The sequence below is a fragment of the Crocodylus porosus genome, unplaced genomic scaffold (assembly GCF_001723895.1).
Source record: "Crocodylus porosus isolate Cpor-Errol unplaced genomic scaffold, CroPor_comp1, whole genome shotgun sequence".
Lineage (NCBI taxonomy): Eukaryota > Metazoa > Chordata > Crocodylia > Crocodylidae > Crocodylus > Crocodylus porosus.
Window position 1 is genome coordinate 11,006,927 of NW_017728926.1, and position 19,933 is coordinate 11,026,859.

Here is a 19,933-nt window from a genome sequence, read left to right on the forward strand (position 1 = left end):
TTCTATGATGCCAAAACCTCATATATATGAAGAGCCTGGTTCTCAGACCCGTTGGCTGCAGGGCACAGGGGTGAAGCGACTTTTAGCCACCTCTGCAGTGCCTCCCAAAATAAGGAGTAGAAGCAGAGGGCTAAGATGAGAGGAGTGACGCCAGCAGGGAGGCTCTTGTGCATTGCGTTGGAGGATCTTTGAATTGGAGGTACCCAGGAACATGCACATTGGGATTTCAGCAGCAAGTGGAGACTACTGCAGACACAACTTGCACCAGGGCTATTTATCCTGGCTTTAAACAGGGCGGGGGGAAGGCAATGCTCAGCATGCTGCACCAGTGCCTATAAGCTGCAACCGCACCAGCGCCCGCAGTGCCCCAGGGTAGATGGTTTCAAGAGGGGAGGGCCGGTAGCATGGTCTGAGGTTGCTCTAACAGGCTGTGCTTGGGACTGCACGGGAAGAAGAGCACATAACCTGCACCCGTGGCATGGCCCTGATTTGCCACAGAGTCCTTACGCCAGCCGGAAAAGTGTTCTTGGATGGGGGTCCGCAGCCTGCGTGCTGGATTTGGCTCACAGAGCGGCTAGATCCAGCCAGAGATTGGGTCAGGGTCCTTCCCTTCTGTGTCCCCAGTGCAGTGGTTTGGGACCTTGCAAACTAGAGAGAGCAAACCTGGACCCAGCTTAGCAGGGGCTTCAGACACGGCTTTGTTCCAGGGTGACCCGAATTCCCCTAGGGGTGTGGGATTTCATCGGGCGCCACCGACCTGCCCTCCCAAAGGCATGCAAACAGCTCATATTAATCAGCAGATGGCCCTTAGACAGATCCTGTTTGCCTAGAAACCATTACTGGGAGGCCTTTTCTCAAGGGCTAGCGGTGGATTTTTAGCACGGGCTTTTGTTGTAAGCCGGCCAGGTCACACTACCGCATCCAGAGTTTTGGGGGGAGGCTGGCGGTCTTCTCCCTCCTCTACGGTATTTCCCAACCCAGCGTGACGGAGCTTGTTGGCAGGATCGGTGCAAGAAGACAGGAGGGAGAAAGCCCCAGAAGGACAGCAGGGAGGTGCCTAGGTGTGTGTGACCAGAGATGCTGGCCTGGGGTAGCAGCAGGGGCCGGTGGCCAGGATGGAGGGGCACTGGCTGGGGCGGGTGAGGTTCATTGTTGTAAGTTGGCAGATTTATCTCGAGAACGACTTCCTATATCTGGTGGGGGACGATTAATGGTGAAAGGGGGGTATGTGTTTAACAGACATCTGTCTCCAGGCTACCCAGGACGGGCTATGTTCCCTGGGTACCCGACCGCAGGAGTTTGCTGGTTCTCAGCCTTGGAAACCAAGTAATGCAAAACTCGACGTCTTAGTTCAGAGATGATACCTTTTATTAGACCAACTGAGAAACTGAAAAGAAAAATTACATCCTTGGAAACCGAGTGGCATTTAAAACTCCCAGACTTCCCTCTGGGTGCATCCCCAGGGGCGTAGCAGCACTACCCAAGGCAGCTGGGCCTGGGGGCAATGCAGACGGGCCCTTTGCTCGCTCCTGACGCCCCTGCGGGGGTTGTTGCTTTTGAAGGGGAGGGTGGTATGGGGCACATAACGGGTTAAAAAGCAGAGGGCCCAATCCTGCCTTTGTTTTCCATCTGGGACCATGCGCCGGCATCGAGCAAGGAGCAGGACGAAGGGTCCTGGGGGCAGGGGTGGACAGCCGGCGCCACCGTTCCCATCCCTGGACCTGGGCTGACAGCGGGCCCTCCCCTGAATATTCATCAGTATTCATAGCGGCAGGGCCTGATTGGCTGCCTGGGAGGCTGATGGCACTGGGACCAGCTGCGGGGTCCGGCTGAGCCTCCTGATCAGGGAGGGAGGCTCAGGCCGCGCAGGCAGGGCTGGGCGCGCGGGGCTGCAGGCACCCGGCGCCTGGGCATCCTGCCCGCTCCTGGCTGATGAGATCCTGCAGCCCGTGGGGCATGGCCGGGGGAGGAGGAGGAGGAGGAGGAGGGAAGACTTAGAGCAGCCCTGTGTATGCCTGCGTCTGCCTGCGCTGGATGGTGCGCCTGGCCATGGCCTGCTGCCGGGAGCCCCCGCCTGCGCTGCCTGCTCCTCTGTAACATTACAACAAAGGCTGGCGGGGAAGGGGGGTAAGTGAGCACTCGGATTTCCGCCGCTTTCCTTCCAGGGCTCCCAGGCTAGAATAGATGTGTCAGGATATGTCGATGGCGTGTGTTGCCACAGCCTGTGGCCTTCCCGAGAAAATGCCGATCCTAGACAGCTCCAGCCGCAAAGCCGTGGCCCAGACCTCCCATCCCATCCCTGGCTTGGGAATCCTCTTGGCTTTGGGGCACCTATTTTCCCTGGTGTGTGAATCCTCTTGGATTTGGGGCACCGTATCTTCCCTGGCGTGTGAATCCTCTTGGATTTGGGGCACCTATTTTCCCTGGCGTGTGAATCCTCTTGGATTTGGGGCACGGTATTCCCCCTCGTTTGCAAATCCCCTTGCATTTGGGGCACCGTGTTCCCCTGGTTTGCAAATCCTCTTGGATTTGGGGTGCCGTATTCCCCAACCCTTCCCCTTCTCAAATGCCGGGCACAGCTCTGCAAACGCGGGTGTAGAGCAAGAGGCACCCACAACCTTTCCCCATGCCAGCAAAAATGTAAGGCCCTCACCTTCTACCTGGACCATGTTTTATATATAACCCCCCGAATGTAAATAATGCAGGGCACACGGTGCGGGGAGGGAGGAAGGAAATGGGATGTCTGCATGGATGGCTGCATCTCTTTGTGGGGTGGGGGAGGTTTCCTTCTCTTCTTCCTGCTATTGTGGGCACAGCTCCAGGCGAGGGGCATTGCAGATTGATCCAGGGTAGATAAATAAGATCCTGGTGTTGCTGAACTCCTGGAAGGAAGGGGGGGGAAAGAGTTATTCATTTTTTTAGCATGCTCTGTGATAGTTTTCATGACTGTTCAGTGCCCGGGAAGCAGCCAAGGTGCTCTCTGGAGGGAGCAGGTTAGTTGTACCTTTTGGAAACATCCCCTTATTGCTCCGCTGTCGGGCTACAAGCCTCTGGAGGGCTCCTTTAGGGCTCGGGTGTGGGGTTCAGTCTGCCTGTGGCGTCTCTCAAGGACTGGTTTAGGCATGGCTTTGGCAGTGGTTTAACTAGGTTATTAATAAGGGGTGTGACTTTTCTTTTATGAAATCTATTAAATTGGTACAAGGGCGGAATGAAATCACACGGCAAATTACTTTCTGAAGTCCATGCCAACTTTAGGCACTTCTTACCAGGGTAGCTAGACCTATTAGCTGCTCCTAGAGGATGTGCAACTTATCCCAGCAAAGCTAGACCCTTACCTCGATAGCTTTATCCCTCTCTCCCAAGCAGAAGAAACTATGGAAGTAAATAAATTCCCAGTTTTGCCTGTAGGAGTGTGTCTGCGCTGGAGGCTTCTGCTGGCTTGGCTGTCGGTCAGGGTGAAAGCTTGCTACCCCCTTTGCTGACACTGTTCTGCCAGGCAAACTTTTATTTGCAAGGCTAAATTGGTCTAAAGGTGCCTTTAAATTTGAGTTATGGCCTCTGCCCTGGGGGTTTGCATTGCTTTCACCTGGCTGGTTTCAAGTCGCGTGGCTCTCGTGACATGTCAGCTGTGTTCAGGCAAGCCCGGGTTGGTGATAGTTTTTGGGGATGTGCAACATGGGACATCCCCAAACCTTCCACTTGCCCAGCAAGGGTTGTTGGCTAGCTACAGGCTGGTACTGGCTTTTGGATGCAGTCTATGTTCAATGGCGCTGGGACCTCAGTGGGTTTCTACCCTTGCGCTTTCCCAGACACGCAGGGCTCAATCTCTGCAGATTCGAATCCGGACCTTGCTTGGGAAGTAAGCAGAAACAAGAGACCTCGCGCTATTGTTCGCCTGTTGTGGAAGGTGCCTGGAGAGCAGGGATGTGCAGGAGGGGCTGTGAGGGTCCCTGTCGCTATCTGGCTGGTTGGGACCGAGGTGCACCGATGCCACCCCATGCCCGTGGATACTGGTTTAAGGTAAAGGTGCATTGTAGGAACTGAGGGATAGCAAGGAAGGGAAGGCTGTGTCGGCGGCAGATAAAGCAGGTGCAAGGGCCTGTCTGGGCAGAAGGCGGGCTGTGAACTGCAAGTGGGACAGCTGTTCCAGACAACACGTGTGGATGCTCCTCGTGAATCAGAGTGCACATACCCACAGCTATTCTGGAGTAACATCACATGCAGACGAGCCTTAGGATGTGGTTTTGTTATGCAGGGGTAACAGTCAGAGTGAAATCAGTATCCCGATCCTGGGCTAAAATCAGGCTGTGCTCCCCTGGTAGTGATGTGTGGAAGGTGAGCCATCGAATGGGGTTGCTGCATGTCAGGTGAATCTCTGTCGGGGTGTTTAAATGGTACCGCAGCATATTGGTGTCTCAGTTTTTGATGCATTTACCCTCACAACAGCCCTATGAGGCTGGGCAGGGCTATTGCCCCCATATTACAAAGCAGGAATTGAGGCCCGTATAGGCAAAGGGATGTGCCCAGGGTCACATGGGAAGTATGTGTCAGAGAGAGGAAGTGAACCAGGATTTACAAGCCCCTTAAATAGCCCTTCCTCTCTGCTCTTGCCTTCTGTTATACCCAAGATGTGCACTTGATTCTAGAAGGCTGCATTTGTGTGTCAGACGGATGAATGCATACTGAATTATGTGACTGTTGTACCCTGGATCATAGATCAGGCATTGCCTTGTTGCACCAATGGTATTTGTGGTTTGGCTTGGGTATGGCTGCAGCCATACACCCCACAATATGCAGCTATGTCTCAGAAACAGCACAGAAGATGTATCCTGTTAAGTGCTAATTACATCCTGCCCCAAGACCTGCATATGCCACACCATAACCACCCACCTGGCATATGGTGCATAGGCCTGATTTAAAGCAGGAAGCCGAGCTGAAAAACTTTAAACTCTGCTGCTAGAATCTGCTCCCAACACAGTTTAAGAAACTGGTGGCTTGTGATTGCAATGCACCTGAGATCTCCCTCTGTGTTTGACCTTTCTCATTTGCATTTTGCAAAATTTTACGCAAATTAGCACCCGTGACAGTTGTGTGTGAGCAGGAAGTAGAGACTGAATGGGTGCGCGGCATTCAAGGGACTCTGTCAAAGCTCATCTACTCCGCTCTGGACTGCTCCCTGCTATGAATGCCGCTTGCATCTATATCCCAAGGGTGAAATATCCCAGTGCATGGGCTGCATGCACACACAGTCCTGTTTTAAGGCTTATGTGGGAATCGATGTATAGACTTGATGCAGAGCCCCAGCATGTGGTGTTGGTTTGTCACCCTACAGAGCTCAATCCAAAGCCCTTTTGAAGTTGGTGGGAAAGACCCCCATCTCGCAGACTTCAGTGGGTTTAAAGCAGGGTCCGTATTCTCCGTGCAGAGCTCGGGCCCTGTTTTTGCTCAATTCGTTGTCTGTCTTGCATTTGTGAGTAACCATGCACCCATGGGTACATATGAGTGCACACTGGTCCAAAGGGCCCTCAAATCTGGTGGCTGTTATGCAATACACAGCAGATCTTCTCTCCCAGGTACCGGAAGGGAAGGTAGCTGGGAAGTTGCTATAAGGCTGAGAAATTGTTTTGGAGGAATACCTAAAGGCTTATCTCACGTGGATGTACTTTGGCCTCCAGAACAAGTGACAAGCCACCATAGTGGAGTCCAAGTAAGCCCCTAACCCTACAATGACAGCCCAGCACAGTGTGTGCAGGATGGAGAGAAAACTGCTTGGAGAGGACAAAGCATGTCTGAATATCAGGCTGTCCAAGAGTTAAAAATGAGGAGAAATCCCTCTAAAAAAAAAAGAACAAACAAAAAACACAGCGCATGTCAGAGCCTGACTGCAGTCCAGGAACAAGGAGTCCAGCCCAGACATCGTGGTGAGGATCCTGCCTTGTAAACAGTCCACTTGCCAGGTAGCAGCTGGGAGATATGCCGGTAAATATTAGTCTGCCTATCTTGCAAAGAGGCAGTGCTGCAAAGGAGCTGCTTTTACACTTGGAGTGCAACAGGAACAGCCAGGGGAAGGAGAGGAGGCTCCCGCGAGCAGCCATCTGTGCTGGGGAAACCCCTGACAATAGGGTAATCAATCATGCACAAGCAGCCAGGCGGGGAGATGGAGCTCAGCTCGTTGGCTACATGAATTCTTCTGGGGACCTGGGGATGTCAGGTGACAGCAGGACTTAGGCAGGGCTCTGAAGCTCGTTGCAGTCTATGGGAGTCTTTCTGTTGGTTTCCAGGCTCAAAGGGCACATCTACACATGCGCTTTAATGTGCATTAGCTTATTTTAATGTGCATTAAAGCATTGCTAAACCCCTCCCCCCCTGTTAATGTGCATTAAGACAGGCTAATGTACATTTTCCTAGTACCTTATAATGGAGGCACTAGACTTAATGTGCATTAACTAAAGTGTGTTAATGCACATGTAGACGTACCCTTTGGGTCTGGCCTACCATGGTATGGGTACTTGGGGGGAAGTGGAGATGCATGACCAGCACAGGCTGTCTCTGCACATGCCATCCTGGTTCTGGGGAGATGCTGAGTCAAAAGGCTTTTTGTGGTAGGATGATGCAGGGTCTAGGGGCTGTAGAGCTCCCTTCTAAATACTCCAGCCATGACATGGCCCTGCTCCCTTGTGCCATCAGCCTCCAAGGCAGATGCCTACCTCTTTGATTTGACTCTGCAAATGTAGGGCCTGCCACTTAGCTGCACACACGTAAATGCGAGACTGGCAAGAGTCAGGCCCCGCTGACTGCACTGGTGCACTGGTGGGTTTTCCTGCAGCAAGGCACATTCATCTGGAGCAGGACTTCAGCTCCTGGTGCTTAAAAGTAGGTGAAGGGGGCAAGTCTCATTGTAAGTAGCATCGCAGCAGCATGCAGAAGCTGTGGCTGAGCTCAGGGTCCCCCTATCAACGTGTGGTATCTAGGACATTGACAAAGGATGGCAAAAAGGAGGTGGGTATGTTTCCAGATATCCCTCCCCCCCACCCCCTTTATAGTTTGGCACAGCACAGGGAAACCCAGGATTGGGCTGGCATTGGCAGACTTTTGCTGACCTGTGCCATACCCTGTCTGGCTCTGATTGGTGCTGTTATTACCTTACCTTGTGATAAGAGCAAAATTCACTCATGTTGGATGCTTCCTTTTGTTAAATCCCTAGGTTTTCAGGCGGGACTTTTGACAGTTTTCAGCACTGGCCTGATTCTGTTCCTATGGGAATCAGTAGTTGCCTTTTTGCTGGACACAGGGTTAGACTCGCACCGTGCTTTCTTGAGAGTCCCAGCCCACCCGTGTTGTGTACATGTGTCAGGTGTGGTGGGAGTGGTCTCCATATCTTCTGTGCTCCTGTTTAGAGCCTTTCTTAAGTGACCAGGAGTCTTCACTCTGTCTTTTTGCAAGTGACTGGGGGTTTAACTGTCCTCTCCCCTCTCCAGCGTGGAAGGAGACCTGTGGCTTAGAGAGTCTGGAATTTCTTTGCCTTGCTGTTTACAGGACATCGGTGCATACTGCGAGGACCCTGAGCCTTATCTCTGATCTGACGCCTCTTCAAAACAGTTAGTCTCCAAGGTGCCACTCTGCCCTGCTTTCTGCTTGAGCTTGGGCACCTGAGAGAAGCACACATTGCAAACCCACTGGAGAAGGGCCCCGATCACTCCAAGCCTCTTTGCTTTGAATGTGATCTGAGACCGGGTCAGACAGCAGGTGCGTTATCCGCTCATAATGTGCAGATGGCTGTTTGCAGCTGCTTTGGCCAACGTGGCATTTGTTTGTGTTGGCATCAGGGTGCTGCGCTTAAAGGCCTGGGTGCAAAGCAGGGGTGCCCCCAGATCCACATAAGAAAGCACAAAGGACAGGGATTTTTGACTTGGGAAGGCAACTGAAACCCAAGGCTTTCTGGTGTCCTCCATCCCTTTGTTTTCAGCAAGGTTGCGAGGGGCTGTGCTAGGAATGTGTGGCAATGCTTGGATTTGGCTGGGCTGTCCAGCAGCCCGTCCGGCCTCCTCTTCACGTTGCGGCTATTTTCCAGGCTCCAGCGGCTGTGCATTTTCAACATGACTAATGGATGCCAGAAAAACAGGGCAAGGGGGAGGGATATGAACCGCTCCGGCTTCTGGAGAAGCCCTTATAAAGCAAGCTGACTTCATGCTGCATTTGGGGTGAGATCTCTCCTCCTTTTGGTACGGATCCTATCCTTCCTCCCTTGAATCCTGTCCCGGGTCAGCAGGAGGTGCTCCAACTGGCAGGTTAGCCGTGGGGCTGGAGCGTGGACCGCAGCGGGAACTGAGGGATGCTTTGGAGACTTTCTAGCAGTCCTAATTCAGGGGGAGAGGCTGAGTTTCAAGATGCCACCGTGGGTCATCTCCAGTCCTTTTCTGCCCCCCTGGAGTCTGCTGAGCATTGCCTGGCTCTGCATATAAACTCCGGTGGGCTGGATTCTGCTATCTATCTGCTTTGCGTGGCTTCGTCTGACGGCTCAGATGACGGCATGTTATTACAAAAGCGGGCATCTTTCTGTCATCCTGGGGCCTTGACCAGGGCAGAAGAAACTTGCACTTGGGCATCTAGTAGGTGGCACAAGTCCTAGACCTAAACGGTGAGATTCAGACTGGGCTTCTGCCCTGTTCCCCAAACCAGGCTGAAAATGTTATCGGGCTTTTCCTGTAAGATTTGTGATCCTCCTTGGTACAGATCAAGCTTGCATACCTGAGGGAGATTTTTTTTCATTTCATGGGGTGTTTTGCAGCCTCTGGGTTTTTAGGGCTGTTTGACATGAGAAATGCAGATACAGGTAAAAAGCGAGTGTGTATAACCTACCTGCACATCTTTGGATCTTAAAGCTAGGGATCAATAGGACTTTCCAATAAAAGTTGAACAGATTTCTTGACTGGTGGAGAGAACTGGCATTTTAGCTATACTTAATGTCGCAGGAACAGGGCAAATCGTGACCTTTTCAGTTTTGCTGATGAGGCCAAACTGTGTGCACACAAAAAAAAGTTCTTTTAGTTTTGGCCCAGAATGTTTCATTTATTTAATTTAGTTTTTTGTTTTGAGCCAACTGAATTTAAATAACACAGATGGAAACACTGGAGCCCTTTCAAATGGAGAAAGTGGAATATTTTGTAGAAGACATTGAAGCACTTTGAAGTTGTCCCCCACACCCCCCCTGGGATTTTTAGGTTTTTGCAAAATAAATGAACCTGGATAAACATTTGCCAAAACATTTTAATGTTTCTGAATCTGTGCATTTTTGGAGAGGGGGAATGATTTTTCCCCCCCAGCTTCAGTTGTAACCTTCTGGGCTTGGGTTTGCTGATGTGAACTTTGGAGGGAGAGAGAAATTTGGTGGGTGAACTTTTCTTGCTGCTGCTTGTTCTGCGGTGTCGCCTGAGAGCTCCAGACAGGAACCGAGGCCCCCACTGCGTTAGGAGCTGTACAAATCCAGGCGAAAGTGTCAGCTCCCTAGCACGGATAGTTTCATGAGGACAATGGTATCACGTGGAGGCAGGCAGGCAGGGCAGCAGACCGTTCCAGGTTTTGCATGCTGAAACAGGACGCTGGGCATTTAGCTATCGGGGCACAAATTAGCCAGACATCCCAGACCTGATTAGTAATGCAGCCAGGTCCCAGCCCAGCACAAGATTTAAGGCTGCCCTTTAAGCACATACATTTGGGCACTTGACGTCCATAAGATGGGATTAGTCGCATGCTTAAGTGCTTTGGAGCAGGGTGGTGAGTTAAAGTACGTCATTATGTGACATCTCAGTGCCTTGATTTAAGAAGTTTCCCAGTTAACCTTGGGTAACTGAGTGAGATCCACCAAAGCATGTCTTCCATTCAAAACTTTGTCTAACTATCCCAACCACGTAGTTAGTCCAATGAAAAAGATTTCTCCACCCTAAGAAATCCTTATTGCTTCATAATGTTGCGAGATGCTGGCTTACTCAAATGCTGCGTAAAATCCCAGTTCTGGCTGAAACGCGTTGTTTTTCTTATCTCTACTGGACTGTGATTCGGGGAGTGTCATATATTAATAGCCGTGCAATCAAGCCAAACCTGTCTCCTTGTTGCCTGCTATAAATATTTAGTCATTACTGGGATAGCTGACATGGGTGGTGCAGTATAACTAATTAGCACTGGGATGCCATGTGTGTTCATCATTTCTCTTAGCCATGCTGCGTTCGCTAGCTTCCGAGGTTTGAAAATACAGTCTGGGAATAGCGCGGTAAGTCAGCCTGGAAAATTAACTGCATGCTTGTCTTTCCGGGGAAAAGGAGCATACGCTGTGAAAGTGGAAAAGGAGTAGAAAACCAGTCAAGGGAGAACTTGCAATGTCCATTGCCTGCCGTCGAGACCAGCAAGGGGTTGGGTTGTATGTACAGAGACGTCCTGGCGGGTCACGGTCTGCTCAAACACTTGAGACCAGGGGTACAATTCTTACTGGTCCTATGACCCATTTATGCTGCTAAGTGATGCCTGCTTCCTGCCCCAGCAGTGCGCAGGGCTATTCAGGCAGGTGAGAACATGATCTAGGATCTGGTTCAGGGGTGTATTTGGTAGCCGTGTTGATCTGAGATGGAAAGAAAAGCAAAACTCTAGAAGTCTTGGTCCAGAGAGGATACCTTTCATTAGACCAACTAAGACATTTAAAAAAAAAATCTGTTTTCTGCAAGCTTTTGGGTACACATACCCTTCCGCAGGCTCAGGGAAAATTACAGATGGGTGTGGGAAAAAGTCCCCCTAGGTAGAAAATAAACTTCATTTTTGCACAGAGACAAAGAGGAACAGACTTCCACCTTCAGCTTGCTCTGTGCAAAAATGAAGTTTATTTTCTGCCTGTTTCTGGGAACCTTAATGCTGATGAAATAGAGGGAGTTTTAGAGAAAAGCAAATTCCTGGGGAAAGAAAAGAAAATTGAGGTGGGGGGAGGGGGAAGCAAACACATTTTGTATATAGAGCTGGGCTATTTAAACAAGGGCTGTGGGGCGAGTTAACATAAATGTCCCTGGAGATCTGGAAGGCACAGATTGCTAGCAGGGAGACGGGAGATGTGTTGCAAAGGTGACATTAAGGTGCAACGAGGAGGTCAATGAGCATGGGGAGAAATCACCATTGGGCCCAATCCCGCCAACCTGAATGGTGTTGTTTTTCCCACTTTTCGCCAGCTATAGGTGAGAAGCCATCTGTTTTGAGTCTTTAAATGGGTCCTGATGGCGGTAAGCTTGAGCGTTGCAACGTCAGAATCTTTTAGGGACATTTGAGATGCTTAAAACTGGACGAGATCAAGTGCTGAAATGATCCTGCATTGGGGAAGGGGGGAAACCGGTCGGCTTTTCCCTTCCAAAATCAATAGTCCAAAAACAGCTCATCAGATTATGGGGAAATAAATAGCCCCGGGTGCCTCTCTGGGAAAGGCTCAGTGTTGAAACAGCCAATAGTGGCAGGAACATTTCAGATCTGGACAAAAACCCTGTATTACCCAAGCTGTTTCCTTGGTCCAGGCTGGCTAATAGGGCCTTGCAGGTCTCTTGGACTTGAGTCTGAGCTGAAACCTAGGTTTGGGTCCAGGTTTGCAGCTCAGACTTCCCTTTCTAAGAGATGAGTGTGAGCAAAGCAGCCTCTGTCTGTTTGCTCTTGCAGGTGCTCAGCTCTGGGCAGAGAGTCGGTTTTATATCCCTAAACCTCTCCTGGTTTAGCCTTTTGCTCAGGCCTCTTGCACGGATACAGGTATTTTGAGTCTGCCTGGCAGAGCAGCTCTTCCCAGGACGGGTGGTAGCTGGCTGCTGCCCAAGCGTCCCCCTTTGTGTTCCTTCATCTCTCGGGGTTTTCTCTCCGGAAAACATCGTCACCTCGGCAGGACATGGGCAGAGCAGGTGCCCGCTCTTCCGCTGGCCCATCGCTGACTCAGATCTGTGTGAGATGCTTCATCTGCAGCAACCAGGTATTTTCCCACTTTGCGTCTGTAATGGTAATTGCATGTTTATCTGCTGGCTTCATCCACAGATGTGTCAATTGGGTCCTGTTGCTGTATCTCCAGCCTAGGCTTGTTATCCGTTGCTTCCCTTGGTAATCAGGAAATGACTCTGTGTAATTTCTCCCAGCTGTAGGCCAGACCTTGGGGAGGGACGGTATTCTTATGTTTGTCAATCAGCGCAGTCTTTTTGCTGGCCCGGTCTTTGGCTTTGGAGCCAATACGGCAGGAAGTCGGCAAAGCACGGCAGCTTTTCTCAAGCAAATACTCCCAGATGCTTGCCTCCTGCCAGAAGTCGGATACTAGCAGGGTCTTCCAGGCTGCTCCTTGCAGTGGCAGGGTTTCGGCCTTGTCCATCTCACTTTGCAATCTGTAAGCTCTGGGCTGTGCACAGTAAGGGGGTTATTTTTTTTTTCTGGGCTTGTCTGGCAGGGAAAGGGGGTCGCCTTCTCTCGGTCACCCCAAGATGGTTATTCAGTGCCTGGCCATGGGGAAGGTGCATCTTCAGCCCCTGTTCCCATGTAGCTGTCGAAGTCTGGCCACATCCCCTTCCCGAGCTCAACCACAGTTACAGGGAGGTGCCTGCACTCCAGACAGACAGGGCTGAATATCAAACCCATTTCTCTAAACACTATGCCCTAAAGGAGGGAGCCGCGCGAGTCCACCTCCCATTGCAATCTGTAACAAAGCTCCCGTTGACTTCAACAGTGCTTGGAGCCCGTGTTTCCACTCGGCACCATGAGTCGCTGGAGACCCCGAGGCAGGTTCCCTTCATGTACGTGCACCATCTGGTGATGCAGGGAGAAGGTGCGGGATATATTTAATACCCGCCCTGGTTAAAGCAAGTCTTCCTATATCGCTCCCCATCCTCCAGCAGGTGGGATGTGCAGCGGGGAGGTAATGCCCCTGCCCTACAGCAGGAGAAAGTTGCTTGTGAGCGAGTGGTGAAGTCCTCCGTCACAGTGAGATCCTCTAACCCCGGCTTTGCGCCTGCCCGTGTCCGTGCGGTGCCTCCGGCTGGGCACCGCAGGATTCGTATCACACCACTTCCATTGTAGGGATGCTGAGTTCGGTCTTTCGACCCGGCACCTCCAGATTTCCCGTAGCGCTTGGTGCGGCGCTTTTCGAGAGCACTGAGCGTCGACCGACCCCGTTGTCTGTGCAAACGGCGCGCCCGGCTGTTCTGAAAGCGTTCGCCTCATTGTAGGCAAAGGCACCCAGCTAAGAACAAACCATGAAACCCCCTCCACATATTGCTCCCGGTCTCTCGCACCGATCGGGGTGGCTCAGGCTCCTTATCGAGCCACAGAGGATGCTCTCGCTGCATTTTGCAACCTGCCTCCTCCGAGCAGGTACCGGCGTGCTGAGCAACCGGCCTATTTATAACCGAGGATCAGTGTGACGCAGGTATGTGCAGGAGGTGTCATTCCAGGAGCAATTGTACCTGTTGCTGCTGAGTCTGCGTGGGGCGCTTGCTTTTTATAGAAGGGATTCAAGCTTGAAGGTGGAAACCCTTCTTTTATGAGCTGTGGCCTCTAAGAGGGACACCATCTTGCAGATGCACCAAGTGTTGCCTTGCCTTATTTTCCTTTTGTGCAGGCTGCAGCTAAAATTAAAGCAGGAAGCTGGCTGGAAAGCCCTCTAGGCCATCTGAATACAGCTTCAGTCATTGTTCTGTTCACATGCCTTAAAGGACACGGTGACTTTTTTTTTTTTAATTGTTGATAATCTCTTTGAAACACCAGGCTAAAGGGGTAGACTTGAGCTCCTGATGCCTACCAGCTTAAATGAGCATGCCGCAGGGACAGTTTAATCCAAAATGCCTTTTTATTTTTGTCTTGTTTGCTCTTTGGGAGAGCACAGGGCCAAACTTATCATGGGGGTTATTCAGAGTGCACTCGATTGCAGATCCTCATCTGATGTAGATTAGCGTTGCTCCTTGGGCCGAAGCAAAGAGGTGCTGATTTATATCGGCCAAAGATCTTGCCCTTTGCACCTCCAATGGAGCAAAATCCAGTGGGCTGCAGTATTGTCTTGATGGCGTGGTCGAAGGAGAGCTCATGGTATCGAGGATGTGCACAACTAGTGTTTGCTTCCTGTGTACCTTGGCAGTAAGCATCAATGGAGGTGTTTTTCTGCCAAGTCCTTCAACAATTAATCGGTGATGTGGTATTAAGGAATAGAAATGTAGCTACTACTCATGTGCCTCCGGCCACTGAGGTACCTGAGCACCTGACACACACTGGGCATGTCTACATGTGCGTTTTAATGCGCGTTAAAGCATCGCAAAAAAGTGCTCTTTAGCTGATGCAACTTAAAATAGGCAAATGCACCTTTTTTTAGTAGCTCATGATGAAGGTACTAAATTTAATGTGCATTACCTAAAGCGCATTAATGAACATGTAGATGTGCCCATTTATGTCTTTGCCTTCAGAGCCCCTGGGATACAGGAGATGCTATTCTCCTCTTTTATTGCATGGGGAATCGCAGCCTGAAGAGGCAAGGCCATTTGGTTTTCAAACAACCTCAACATCCACCAGCTTCCTTTTTTCAGACATCATCATCTGTCCAGGTTTCCCCGCCCAGTGGGAGAGCTCGGAGCACCCACTCTCCATCTCTGACCTCGTGCACTTGTTCTCAAGGAAGATCTATGCAGCGCCTCCAGAGATGGGTCGTGGAGCAAATGCACGCCTCTATAGGCCACCAAAAGGAAAGGACTCAGCACAGTGGTTTTATGGCTCATCTTACCTGCTTTCTTTGCTAACCTCCCTGTGGTCCACGGGTAGTGATGGCTTTATCCCCCTTTGAATGGGCTTGCTGTCACATAATTAAGGTCATCTCTCTTGGTTCGTGTTGCTCTATAAGTTTTTTCTGGTACCTTGTTTTTCCACAGGTTTACTTCGCTTTGCTAAAAAAGGTCCACTTCCCTTTTTACTGAGTTTTTTCCTTTACACCGGCGGGGGTGCAACAGAAATGGTTGTTCTACCCGGTGCGTGGCTTAGGTTGCGTCTGCTTCTTTCCCAGACCTTGACGTCCAAAAGCTGGTCTAACAGCTCTCACCTATGAAGTTGGTCCATTAAAAAAAGATTGCCAAACACCTCTTACTTCCTGCCTGTCCTGCCAACCAGGGTTGGAAATCTGTAGCACGCCTGCCACAGGTGTCATGGACACTGTTACCAACTCTCGTGATCTTTGGCATTGTTCTTAAAGGCCACACTTCGGGGATGTGAAAAACTTAGTTTTTTTCTTTTATATATATTTATACACACATGTGCATGCGCGTACATGAAAGAGCTAAGTTTTTCACATTCCCAAAGTAAAGACTTTAAGAACGACACCAGAAATCATGAGAGCTGGCAATACTGCATGGGCAACTTGTCTGGGAAGTGAAAGGTTGGCAGGGGGAGAAGGCAATGGAGCGGCAGATTGGGTAGGGAGGAGAAAGCAGAGCAGCAGATCAGGAGGGGGTGTCGGAGTGGCACTTGGGGAGGGCGTGGGGCTTAATTTGTGGGACACCAGTCAAAAGGTTGGGCCGCTGCTGCCCTGGATCATCATGGCTTCAATCCTACTCCAGCCTTTTCTTCAGTGTCCAACCCAGTGGTTTTGGCGTCTGTCAGTCTTGAAAGGCAACGGTGTTAGTGCCAGCGTGGTTCAGACACCGAGTGCCTGCAGGGCATACGATGAGCTCCTTTGAGGATCTGGCCCATCAGTGACTAGCTCAGGCTCACGTGGTGAATCTGGAGCTGAACTCAGCCCTCCAGATTCCCCGGCCAGCACCTTAATTGCAAGATCACCCATGCTGTTTCCCCAGCGAATGGTGCCCCAAGCAAACGTTGCCTGTTTTTTGTGAGCTGATGCAGATTCCAGCCCTCGGTCTCTCCTCCAGCTGGCTGCTAACTCGATGATGGACCGGAAGGAAAAATCCAGGAAAAATTTCCAAATCCAGACTGGAATTTCTCAGCTCATCCTTCTGTCTAGAGCTGGGAGAAATCCTCAGCCCGTTAGAGGAGCTTCGCTGTACAGCCCACGCCACTTAAAACTGTAAAGCTGGATTGCAAAGGATATTTAAAAATGGGCCATGTTGTTTGTTGGTGTCTTTTATAATGAACAGACGGGGATTTTCTTCTTTTTTTTAAAAAAATGTCAGTAATATTGAATCTGGCCGTCTCTGGTTTTGCTGTAGGGCGAGGTATCGGAGTTCTTTCCTCCTCTATTGAATGGATGGGGTTTTTGAGCATTAACAAAGATGTCTTTTGAATCCCCAGTGTTAATCAGTCATTGAAGTTAAATAGGTATTGGTAGAAACAACAATCATGGATTTTTTTTTTTTTTTTCAGTCATGCTGCTTAAAACTTCCTCAATTGCTCAACTTCCATTCCTGGTGTTTTGCCACTTCATTAGGGTCTTGTCCAGATGCGGGAAATTTGCGCAGAGGTTTTCAACAATTGATGCTTCCAGAGCAAAATTGCATTTATTCCTGCCCATCGTAGCAGGGCTTCCCAAGTCTTCTCAGTCCATCTCTGGAAGCACACACTTCAGGAGGGCTGTGGCTCTCTGCTGCATCTCATCCATCCATCTTCTGGCTGGTGGTCCTCTGCTATGCTGACTTATCAGCGTGCGGTCCATAATAACCCTCTTAAGGTCTTTCCACCCCTATGACCATTGCAGCCAGAGTGTAGAGTCTGGAGTCTGTTGCTTTCCAACAGCAGCATCTGCCTTCCTCCAAGAATATTTCTAATGTGAGCAGGGCTCTAGGTTGTAGCTGTGTTGGTCCAAGGACATAGGCAGACACGGTTCTTTGGGTGAATCTTTTATTAGACCAACTCAAATAGTTGGATTCACCCAAAGAGCCCTGTCTGCCTCTAATGTGAGCAAGCTTTCCACTTCTGGTGCATCCCCTGGATGGAGAAGGGGATACACATGCATTGCATGCCAGAGCCTTCCATTTTGGGCTGGTGCTAATAGGATTGATCTTTTTAAATAACAAGAAAGGAAACCTTTAAAAATGCTTTCTTGGACCTTTTTCCACCCTCATGGCATAAAGGTGCATTGCACACAGCCATGCTGCCTGCTCCCTGTGAAAGTCACCTTGCAATGCTCCAGTGTGTCTTGCTAAACAAAAGCTTTGGGTAGATCCTGGCAAAGCAGGATTAGCAGGAAGTGCCATTGGGCAATCCAGCTGGAAGGCAGATTTAAGTGGAGTCACATAGCAATAAATAAGATTTTAAATTAACCCCTGGTTCTTGGGCTGGTGGTGAATGCATTTCTGGTTGAGGCCCAGCCTTCGTGGCAGTCTGAAGCGGAGACCCAAAAGTCTCCATTGCTATTGGACACCCAAATACCCAGCTGCATGGGCAGCTTTAACAGCTGGAAGCTGTCGCTTAAGCACAAAGGCTAAAAATGCACTAACAAAGACAGATACTTCCCAGCTTACTCATAGGAGAGTCTGAAGGAGTATTAGTTCACCCAGGCTGCCTAGACACAGGAGCTGGTCCCACTTCCCTGCTCCTCTATTTCTTCCCCTTCAATTGCTGGGGAGAATTTGTTGCCGTGAGGTGCAGAGGTTTTCCCCTATTACAGCTGTGGCAATGTCATGGGTGTCGTACCTCCAGCCCCCAGCTCAGCTCTGGGTCTCATTGCTCTAGGTGCTACACGCACAGACAGAAGGGATAGATGATAATGCCCTTATGGGTAGGGAGAGATGATAATGGTTTATGGACAGGGAAACTAAGGCACAGGACGGATCCGGGGACAAATTGTTGGCACTTAAATGCCTTTAAAAACTCTTTGGGTGAATGTGATCGCTTTCATTAGACCAGCTAAATAGTTGAGAAAATTGTTCTTTGAAAGCTTTCAGGTACAGACACCAAATGCTTGCAAAGAATATTTTTTTCCATCTGTTTAGTTGGTCTAATAAAAGAGATCACATTCATCCAAAGGACCTCGTCTGCCTGTGTCTTGAGACCAATGGGGCTATGACCAACATCCCCTTTAAAAGCTAACCTTTTGTGATTTATGCTCACTGCTGCCACGGACGCATCGAGGCCACGAACCTGTCATTGCCCCCATTTTCTCTCCTTCGATGCACATCTGGATTACCCTCACTGTGTCATCTGAGTCCTAAATCCCCATAGACCCGGGGCAGTGGCAGGCCTCTGGAGCAGTCGGTCTGGGACTTTGAGAAGCTGTCTCTGGGTGGCTGGACTTCGGCTTTTCTTGACAACCACAAGAGCCAGAGACTTGTTTTGTTTGACTTGAAGAGTGGGATGTTCAACCGGATTACCTCCAGGGGCTGGGCTGTGTCCAGATGTGGTGCGCCTGGGCCATAGCGAGCATAAAGCGCTATCAGGTCAGAGCAGTGGTAGGCTGCAGCTGCTTAGTGTTGGCGTAAAACGACTTCACAGTGCAAGTTGTGGAGAGAGTCGGGGCTGAGGTTTATCTTGTCCTGTTTCTTTCCCTCCCATACAAACATTTGCTGCATTTTGCAGTCCTTCTGCAAGGGCTGCGTGTAGCCTCTCCTGCAAGACTCTTGTTTGCCATCCTGTGCTCTCCATTACGTCAGCCACGTGGGACAGATCCAGCACCCAAACCCCATGGAAGATCTATGTGGCAAATGGCACATGCTTCAGACACCTCCACCGTGGCCAGTCTCCTATGCACAGCTGCTACCATGCGTGCGGGCTGGATTTTACATGAATAAACTTGCTATAGAGCAACCTGTTTTCTGGAGCAATTAAGAGATCTTCACCCATCTTTGCTGAGAGAGGAGAGCATGCTAATTCTCTTCCATAACAGGCTTGCTTGCAGAAGCCAGATGGCAAAATAACTGGCTGGAGGACAAATCGGTCTGTTAGGAGCTTATGCTGGCTGTCAACGGGAACTAGCCTTCCGCACCTCTGCTATCCCAATGAAATCAAGTAGGCTGATCCTGCCCTGGCTTCTAGTTTTTTTTGTGCATACCTTCTTTTGCTCAGATTTTTTTCGGACACAAGTGAAAATGCTTTGCTTGTTTTTGCTGGAAGAATAAAAAACCAGGGGATTAAAAACACCCAGCAGGGGAATATTTTTTTTTTTGGCTGAGATGCTCTCAAGTCTAAATGTTTTTCCTTCCAGGACTCTTTACATTCCTCCTTCCCCTGCCACCCATACGGGGCTGCAAACGATCTCCCATACAGGGATCCAGCCCCCGGTCCTTGGGGGAGACTTCGCCAGTGCAATGGAGCACAGGTCTGGTGCTGCTGCTCTGTGGTTGCTCGGCAGAAGGTGATGCACTGGATGTGGAGGTCATTTTGGGGGGTCTCTGGCACAACTGGCATGGGAGTTCCTGAAGGTCTCAGTGCCCCACTGTGTTTCCATGTCATTTTTAGGGTGATGTCTTCAGTCCCATTTGGAAAACCTGCAGCTTCATCAATGTAGGGAATATGGTAGCTGCATCTGGGTGGTATTGAGCTTGCTAATGCATACCTCTGTCCTTGCATCCTAGCCACTGGAATTGGAAATGCTCCAGTTAGTGTCATGGTCCATATACTGTCACCATGGTGGACTCTACTTTTGTCTGTAAGCTTCTGTGAATCTGTCTCAGGTGACAGGAGCCTTGCTTTTGCTGAGGCAAGATCTGCATTTAATTCTCAGTTTCCCGTAGGTCTGAGAGCTCTTAGCCTGGATTTAGTCTTCCCGGACTTCCGGAAAGCTTTTGACAGTCTCTCACCCCGTTCTCATCAAGGAACTGGGGGCTGTGGTGTAGACACCCACACAGTCAAATGGGTCGCCAACCGGCTGGAGGGCCGCACCCAGAGGGTGGTAGTGGATGGGTCCTTCTCAGCCTGGAAGGACGTGGGCAGTGGGGTCCCCCAGGGCTCGGTCCTCGGGCCCGCACTGTTCAACATCTCAGTGATTTGGACAAGGGGGTAAAAAGCACCC

The 19,933-nt window shown here is 50.3% G+C and overlaps 1 protein-coding gene across 5 annotated transcripts in view; it reads left to right on the forward strand.

Moving 5' to 3' along the window:
- Nucleotides 1-1,821: 1,821 nt before the first annotated feature.
- ARHGEF10L (Rho guanine nucleotide exchange factor 10 like) overlaps nucleotides 1,822-19,933 on the forward strand; it is a 116,026-nt gene continuing 97,914 nt past the window's right edge. Inside the window, exon 1 of one of the 5 annotated variants that reach the window (XM_019541473.1) lies at nucleotides 1,822-2,127. The gene's annotated coding sequence lies outside the window, so the exon portion shown is untranslated. Of the gene's footprint in view, nucleotides 2,128-8,260; nucleotides 8,639-19,933 lie in introns of those variants that run through there. The other 4 variants (XM_019541475.1, XM_019541476.1, XM_019541477.1 and 1 more) reach the window with 4 other exon arrangements.